Source organism: Musca domestica, unplaced genomic scaffold, assembly GCF_030504385.1.
Source record: "Musca domestica strain aabys unplaced genomic scaffold, Musca_domestica.polishedcontigs.V.1.1 10, whole genome shotgun sequence".
Classification (NCBI taxonomy): domain Eukaryota; kingdom Metazoa; phylum Arthropoda; class Insecta; order Diptera; family Muscidae; genus Musca; species Musca domestica.
The window spans coordinates 14,837,080-14,846,615 of NW_026712115.1; positions in this window are offsets into that span (position 1 = coordinate 14,837,080).

Below are 9,536 nucleotides of genomic sequence, written 5' to 3' on the forward strand. Positions count from 1 at the left end.
GGGACATACCTTTTTAAAAATAATGGGTTCTGTTGTAAGTAGTTACGGCTGCAAAAATGTTATTTGATTATTTGGTAATAAGAGATATTGAAAAGTTCGTTATAACTATCAGCATAAGGTGTATTAAAACTAGACAAGGCATTAATAATAAAATAAATATTAATATCGTAGCCAAAACAGTTTGTGTCTCTATAATATTTAAAACTAAATCATAAAAACCAATAAAGTCGAATTGAAGTCGTATGTGAAGTTCCAAAGATGGAGACAGGGAGTTCCCTAAGGTAGGGTCATATGTCTGGAAATATTTATCACCGTATGCAGACGATTTTTCGATTTATGAATCATGTCCTATCGTTGATGATGTTACAAACATACAATACAATAAGTAGTAGGGCTCTCATTCGATTACAATTTTTTCCCATTTTTCGAATATTCAAATTTATGACACAAAAAAATAAATGTTGTTTTTATTCGAAAAAAAAAATTTTTTTCAAAGATACCAGAATACGAATATATTGTAATAACTATGTCAAATGTTTAAATGATCACGAGATTTTCAGTCGTACGTGAAATCAGACACCTGTATGGGAAAAAGGAGTTTCCCAAGGTGGGGTTATGTCTCCAGAACTGTTTAACATTTTCCTTTGTGACATCCGACGCACTCAAGCGGTTACTATGCGAATGAATGCATAGGTGTATGTCGAAAGAGAGCTGACTTCGACCGCTAATATGACCGCAACAATATAAATGAAGTTGAAAATACGAAGATAAGTCGTCAAATCTTTTTGGCACCTCAACATGGCAACACAGCATAAAAGAAAACTCTCTGGTCGATACGTTAGGTTGTCATCTATATGATTAGGCGCCGGCCGTACCCAAAATTGTTTGTGGTAATCAACGAACTTCTGATGTCGTTGAGATAATCACGTTTCCGGATGATTGTATACTCACGGCATCCGGCCTCATGACTAATATATATTTTATTATCGGAATTATAAAGGCGGAATTTTCGCCCGACTGAACAAAATTCGTACCAATATCTTTTAATTCCAACATAAAGGTTAAAAAACAATTCTCATAATATATGGAATTTGTTCCCGATTTTGAGCAAACTTTGCACATCTAAGTATATCTACCCATTGCATCAAATCTAGTTTGAAGGCTAGATATATAGGTACACTCCTACTGGTACCTTCTGAATAAATGGCAAAATTTGTAATTTACATATATTCTGGGAAGAGTCATCATTTAGTTTATCAAACCATATATTGAGGGTACATATCGGTCGGAAACCAATTGATAAAGATAGTGAGTGAGTGACCGTATTATTTCGGTGATAAAAAGTAAAATATAACAAAGAAACTCTATTGTAAAGAGAGTTCGTCTATTATAGTTTACTTATTATAACTTCCTATGACATTCTATGTGATAATAATGGGGTTTGTATTACGATTCAGCTTATGTCTCTGTATGTCCTTTAGAATTTTTCGAAATTTATTGCATACCCCGGTATAGTGAAAGGAGGTGAAATAAAGCTACCTCTTAAATAAACCAAACAAAACCAATTGGTGCATGCTTTAATAGTAAGGTGGTGTGGTTCTAAAATATTTCTCTTGGGTATGTTGTGGAATAAAAATCAAATCATTTTACTGGTCATTTCGATATGCGTTTTGTTTCATGATGAATCCTAGTTCAAAATTTGGGAGTTGTGGAAAGGCAAACAGACGAAAGTAGGAATCCAAGACACCTATTTTCTGCTGTTAAGCTTAGTGGTATGATGCAACCGGAGTGGAGCTAATCCTTGTGCCGAGAGTCTTCAGGATATTATTACGATATAAAAGGGTCGACAAATTATCAATCGATACTAAAAAGTAAAGTAGGTTACATACTACCACTCAAAAGTGACTGCTTTACACAAAAATCGATTATTCAATTTTGGTGTGTTTTCCGTAGGAGGCACATTATCATTCTATTGAAAATAAAATATAAAAAAGATGAAAGATTTGTGTGTTTTTGTAGACTTAGAAATATAACAAAATCGTGGATTTAATATCGTCAACCCCGAAAATAAACGTATAAAACTTTTTTCATTCCTCATCACTGCTGGAATCCTCGAGAATGGGTGAAATGGCTTGAAATCCATTCATTTGAACACGTGCAATGAATCTTGATAAAATTCTAGTGTTATCAATTTTTCAATTTCAAAGAAAATTATTATTTATATTTGCTTGCTGTCTATGAAATTCCAATTTCGCAATTTGACAAATTTATCACCATTCCTCGCTTAAATTCGTGGTGTTAACATACAAATCTTTGATTAAAGAGAAATGAACACATTACAAATTTTTGAAGTACGGAACGGGTGTAAACGCAGAAAACTCTTCTTTAACCAAAAAGTGCATGCAAATAATTTGAACGGCGAATTTTTGGTACGTGCATCTCATTCATTCTTTTTCAAAAAGTATCAATTATGTTATGTCTAAATAATATAATTTTATGTCAAGAGTGACAAAACTCAACAAAATGGTTTGTGAGCTGCTGAAGCAGCATTATACATCAAATAATGTTTAATAACTCATATGTGAAATAATTTTTTCACATTCATATTTACCATTTTATGGCAAACATTTTAGCGCTTCCAACCATTTTTGAAGCATCTCAAGAGAGTATACTAAATAAACTACGTACTATACAACACAACAATAACACTGCATTATTTTAGTTAAAACATTTTGTCGAATGTATGCTCTAAACTGCTAAATATAAATGTAAACAAGTAAAAAAGCAGTTAGTTCGGTCGGGCCGGGCATTTGGGATGAATTAGAAAATTTAAAAAAAAAATAAGTAAATAATAAGAATCCATTAAAAATTCTGTTAAAATCTTAAAAATACTGAATATTGGAAGGTGCCGATACATGAGGATATACGATATTGTGGACCTATATAGACAAATCTATTTCAGGGTATGAAGTACTCACACGGAACTCCTTGTGTGCAATTTCAGATAATTCCAATGAAAAATCTATTTCAGGGTATAAAGTACTCACACGGAACTCCTTGTGTGCAATTTCAGATAATTCCAATGAAGAATGGTATAAAATAATACCGTATATCGGGGGGTACCGTTTTGGCTGTAGCGTGATTACAACAGACGGACGGACGAACAGTGCTAAATATACGAACGAACATATATATAATTTGTTGGGTCCAAAATTATTATTTTGAAGAGTTACAAACGGAATGACGAATATATATATATATATATACCCTATGGCGGAGGATATAAAAAAATCACAACTGTAAAAAGGCGTATAAACTATTCTTCACACTATTCCGTTTGAATCTGTACATTATTCTTCTAAATTGACTTAACATATCTTTGTAAATCAGCATTGCTACATAGATATTAAGGTTTTACATTGTAAACAGTGCGTCGACCAAACGAAGTCCCACGTATGTTCGTTTCTCCTGTGCTCGCAGACTACATTTTAAACAGCAATCGTGGCGTGTATATGCCTAACATATCCAATTGTTACAAGATGGGGCAAGTGAGTGGGGTGTGAATTCTTTTCTATGACAAATAAAATGAAAAAAGTTTTCTTTGTAACATTTTTCATTTGACATTTCTTTCCTTTAAAAGATGTTAATCACACATTTTCATAGAACAAGAATTGAGTCCCTAATTTATTTGACTTTTTAAAATGGGAAGATGACATAGTTTTTTCAAAAAATTGAGTTTTTTCAACGTTAAACTGCTAACTACTTCCTTCCCACACAGAAAAATTGAAAAAAATTAAAAATAGAATCGTGTCAACTTTTTTTTGTCAGTAACATAGCAGACAACAAAACACATTTTGTATCTTCTTTCAATATTATTGTTTAGAATATGTTTAACAATAAAAATACGAGAAATTGGCTGCTTATAATTGGGTTGCATTCAGACTATTATTTTAAATAGCTTAGATATTTCTCCTGATGTTTTCTTTTGATACACACATGCATATGAACATGCATACCTAGCGCCAAAATATCGTTTTTGTGTACGCATTTAGACAAACACCGACAATGTTCGGTAATAGAAAATACAGTTTGCAACACTATTCAAATGGAAAACAACAGAAACAAAAATTAAAGACGTATTACAGCATAAACTTTTTCGGTTTTAAAACACTAATTCGCTGATATACATATAATAAAATTAATATTAGATTATATAAAATTACGGCTATAGGTTAGAATAGGGCATTTATTGGAAATTTTTAAGTTATTACGATCAAAATAGATATCGCATTAAAAGTACCACCAAAAATGGTTTTATTCAGATTAGTGCGTCATAATTCGACAGCAACCTAATTCATACATGCCAACATTCACACTCAGATCTTTTTAAGAGCATAACAACTTACACAGCGACACAAAACTAAAGCCAAACAAAAGCAACATTTGAATATGTGTAAATGCAGTTGTAAAATTAAAAATACTCCAAAATTCGAAGAGTGACATTGACAAAAGCAAATATAAATTTTACAAGTTCACCAATGAAAGCAAATAATGAATATTATAAAGTAAAATAAAGTTAATCATACAAATACATACCTTAATAAAGAGAATGAATCCCAATAAGTAACACTAAGAACATTCATATAATACATATATATGTCTTATATTACAAACAAACAAAATACATAAAAATAAATAAATGTAGCCATAAATCAATAAAATTTAAACGACAAGGTGAAAGATGGATAGACCTATAATAATTAAACAATAAGATAAAACTAGACATTTAAAAACAAACCGAATAAACAAAAACTTGAATTTTTGATCAATTAGGAATAGCGATTGTTTTAAATGATTTTTGTTAATACTCGATGACAAATGTGACTAAAAATATAAAAATTATAATAAAAACAAAATCAACACGAATAATATGGAAGGAAAAAAATACAATTCCGAACTTAATGTAAGGCAAATAATTATTAAGACCGATTCTCAAAAAAAAATAAATAAAGAGGAAATAAACAACTGTAATAACTAGTATTTCAAGTGTTTTCATATCGAAAGTTGGCGGGTAAGTGGATGATAATCTATGTATCTAATAGAAATATTTAGCACAATATTTACGTATATATATATTTAAATCTTATGAGTTCTATTGAAATTTGTGTCCACTAAATGCTAGATTAGAAGGAAATCTGTTTTTGGCTATACCGCGCAAATATATATCAGCCTTTAATTCGAACAAGCAAGCCCTAAAACATACAGTCAATGACCATGGACCTTTTGACTAGCATGAATGAAATTAAAATGAATAATTTAACTATTTTTAAAATCAATAACATATCAAATTCTATTTCTGAAAATCATATTATTATAGACTACACCATAAAATGGATGGTATATGTTCATCTAGGACCCTATACATTCTATAATACATTTTATTGAAATAAGAAATCCAATCAAATAGCCTTTATTTATACCCTACACCACATTGTGGTAAGGGTGCATTTGTTTGTAACGTGGAGAAGGAAACGAGATAAACCCATAGTTCATTTTGGTGATCAGCATAGAATCACATTTTGAATCTATTCATGCATGTCCGTCCATCTGCCCGTCCGTACGTCTGTCCATGTATTTTTATAAACAAAATGCAGGTCTAAATAACATTTGTTTGGCTCAAGGACGAACCCTATTGAAATTGGTGAAAATCGGACCAAATTTAGATATAGCTCCCATATATATCTTCATCCGATTAGTTTTCAGTCCAAATGGTGTGAATTTTGGCACTTCCTACTAAATTTAGTATAGAAATAAGTACTTTAAATTTTCAGATATAGCTATAGCTCCCATATATATGTTTCATCCGATTTGGTGTTTAAGTCTCTCACATTCGTAATATGCACTCTACCATAATCATTTTTGTACCAGATAACTCATAGAGCTCAGAAATGCCCAATATAAACATTTCTTTTATGTGAGCTCTACTAAATATGCATAGTGGTGTAAGGTATAGTATAGTCGGCCCCACCCGACTTTTGAGATTTCCTTACTTATTAGAAACGTTTAGAAATCAAGATTGGGCGCATAAAGAGGACAGCCCAACTTTGGTATAGTCCCCATATAACAGTACCATCCGATATTCGGTATTTTTATGGTTTTTTCACATTTTTTTCACGGATTTGTCTAAAAATTGGTATTTGTTGGTCTTAATGGGTTCTGGCTGCGGTGGCGAAACATTGTATGTATAGGTCAACGTTTTGTACCTCCAGATATTCGGTATTTTGATGATTTTTACCACATTTTTCAGGGATTTGTCTAAAAATTGGTATTTGTTGGTCATAATAGGTTCTAGCTCCAGTGGCAAAACATTGCATGTATAGGTCCACGATTTGGTATATCCTCCATATAATGGTACCTCCCGATATGCGGTATTTTGATGGTTTGGTATTTGTTGGTCGTAATGTTGTAACATTGTATGTATGGGTCAACGTTTTGGTACAGCTTCCATATAACGGTACCTCAGATATTCGGTATTTTGATGATTTTTGGCACATTTCTTCTCGGATTTGTCTAAAAATTGGTATTTTTGTGTCCTAATGAGTTTTAGCTCCATTGCCGAAATATTTTATGTATAGGTTCACATTCTTGTATGGCCCCATATAGCGGCACCTCCCGATATTCAATATTTTTATAATTTTGCGAGATTTTCCCACGAATATGTCTAAAGATTGGTATTTGTGGAACACAATGGGTTCAAATGTTTCCTTTACCCTAAGGTGGATGGTATTAAAAGTTTGGCCAGGCTGAACTTAATGTTTTTTTACTTGTTATTACTTTATTTATTTATTAATTTTTATACCCTCCACCATAGTATGGAGGGTATATTAAGTTTGTCATTCCATTTGTAACACCTCGAAATATACATTTAAGACCCCACAAAGTATATATACATATATATACATATATATATATATATATATATATATATATATATATATATATATATATATATATATATATATATATATATATATATATATATATATATTTATATAACTTGAATCAGCAGTAGAGAAAATTCTAAGAAATTATGAAATTGTGAAGAAAAAAAACAATTTTGCGGTCAATAGTGCAAGGCATTCGGCAAAAGATAATTGGTGCCGCCGATATTGCCCTAATATCATATAACGTTTTCGATAGTAATTGGGATGAAATAAAGATAAAGATGCGATATCCAAATATTAGAGCATTATTTTGCAGTTAATAGCCAACTCTCTTTAATAATCAATAAATTGAAAACAGAGTCTTATAGTACGGAGTCTATGAGATCAGATCTTGATATTTTTGTACGAGGTTTGAAATAAGAACTCTCTCGTATGATAATAGTCCAGAGACCTAAAACTCTACCTGAAGCATATTCAGCCTGCATTGAGTTGCAAAATTTAACAATAAGAAAAAGTCTATTCCACGCGAAAACGGGAACTAATGTGAACATTTCGATACCTAATAATACAGACTATAGACAAGGGCCAACACGACCATTTAAATAATTTCAAACACGACCAGGAAGGCAATATCAAAATTCCCGCGGAAGGGATTGGCAAAAAAACTATGTACAAAATACTTCTAAAAACACTAACGACAGTAGACATGCGTTACCTCCTCGTTATCCAAGGCATGGACCAATGGATGTCGACCGATCGATTCAATAACGTCGGGTAAATTATATAAATAAGCCGAGGACAGTTGAAAAAAGGAAAGGGCAGGAGCTCCAACCGATAAATAGGCAATGACGAATTTATCATGTGGAAACATAACTAATGAAGACAAACTTACGGAGGAAGACGAACTTATTTAAGCAGAATTTGCTCACCCTGAGCAAGAAATGTCTGAAAATTTTATGGGGGAAGGCCTTAAAGCCTACCCTATATAGAATATTCGACTGCTGCCGGGATCATTTTAAAATTTTTTATTGATACAGGCTCTAATAATAAAGTTTGCGGACAATATTTTTCTAACGGAAGCAAGATGCGCAAACCCATAAATGTACGATCTGTTGCCGGCAATCTTAACCTAAACCGAATAGTAATAGGGCTATTTTTCAAAAAATAGGAATAGGTTAACCGATACAATTTTATTTTTTTTATCTAAATTGACGAATTTTGATGGAATAATTGGTGATGATACGTTGAAAGATTTAAATGCAGTAGTTGATAGGAAGCATTTTTAATTCTAAAGAATAATTTATGGATTCCGCTAAATGAAAATAACAATTGAAACCAATTACATTTTAAACGACGAATATTCCTCCCAAAGTAAGATTAAGATAGAAGAAATAATAAATGGGTGTAAACCACAACTTGAACCATAATATTAAAACAACCACGGAACAACCAATATACACGAAGTTACCCATATCCAGTGTGCATGACAGAAGAAGTGGACAGACAAATAAACGAGTTGCTCTCAGAAAGTGTTATAAGGCCTTCAAAAAGCCAGTACAATTCCACTATTACTTACCCCATTCCTGATATTTCATCCACACTTGCCAGTTTGGGAAATACTAAATATTTTACTACGAAAACCGCGTTTCCACAGCAAATTTCTAAGATTTTTCAAAAAATGATCGACAATGTTCTCCACGAATACATAGGACGAATTTGTTATTTATATATTGACGATATAATAGTAATGGTAAAAAAAATTGACGACTAATTAAAAATGTAGAAACAATATTTATGAGACTAAGTGAAGCCAACTTGAAGGTTAATCTCGTTGGATCAGAGGAAATAAAACCGGACTTGTCAAATATTATAAGCATCAAGAATCTGATGCCGCCAACGAATTCAAAAGTTTTTTTTTTGGGGATGACTTATTATAGAAGATTTGGAACAACTCTAGTTTTATAAAAACCCTTCGATTTTTTCGAAATTTTTCCCAGATGTAGGTATATTTACCCTGATTCCGGGAAACTATTTTTTTCTTGGGGGACGGGCCCGGGACCCCAGATTTTTGACCCATTCCGGGCTTAAGAACAGGCCTAGACCCGGATCGAATTACCCGATATAGACAATATAGGTATCCTTGGTTATAGTCAAATTATCGATTTTTTAGAACCGGATTTTTCATAAAACCCCCCTAAAAAGTCTTTAAAGGGCCCATTGAAAATTGATGCCAAATTATAGCTCTTACCTTTCCAAAATGCTACAATTTGTGCGAATACCTTTTGGGGGTCCAAAGATATGGGTCTTTCAATCCGCATAACCCGATTCTAACCAGTTCATAAAAATTATGTTTTCAGTAAAAAAAGATTTATTTCGCGTAGCCGTCGTTCGAATTACAAAAGCGTCACATTTAGAAAATTAAGTTTTTACTAAACTAGAGTTAAGCCGAAGATTTATTTGCGATTACTCCAATTTCGTCAAGCCCCTTACCAACCTTGCTAGAGGAGAGCATGCCCAAGTGAAAGCTAACCATTCCAGGAAGGTTTGGATTGGCCTAGATGAAGAAGCTTTAACGACATTTAATACACTAAA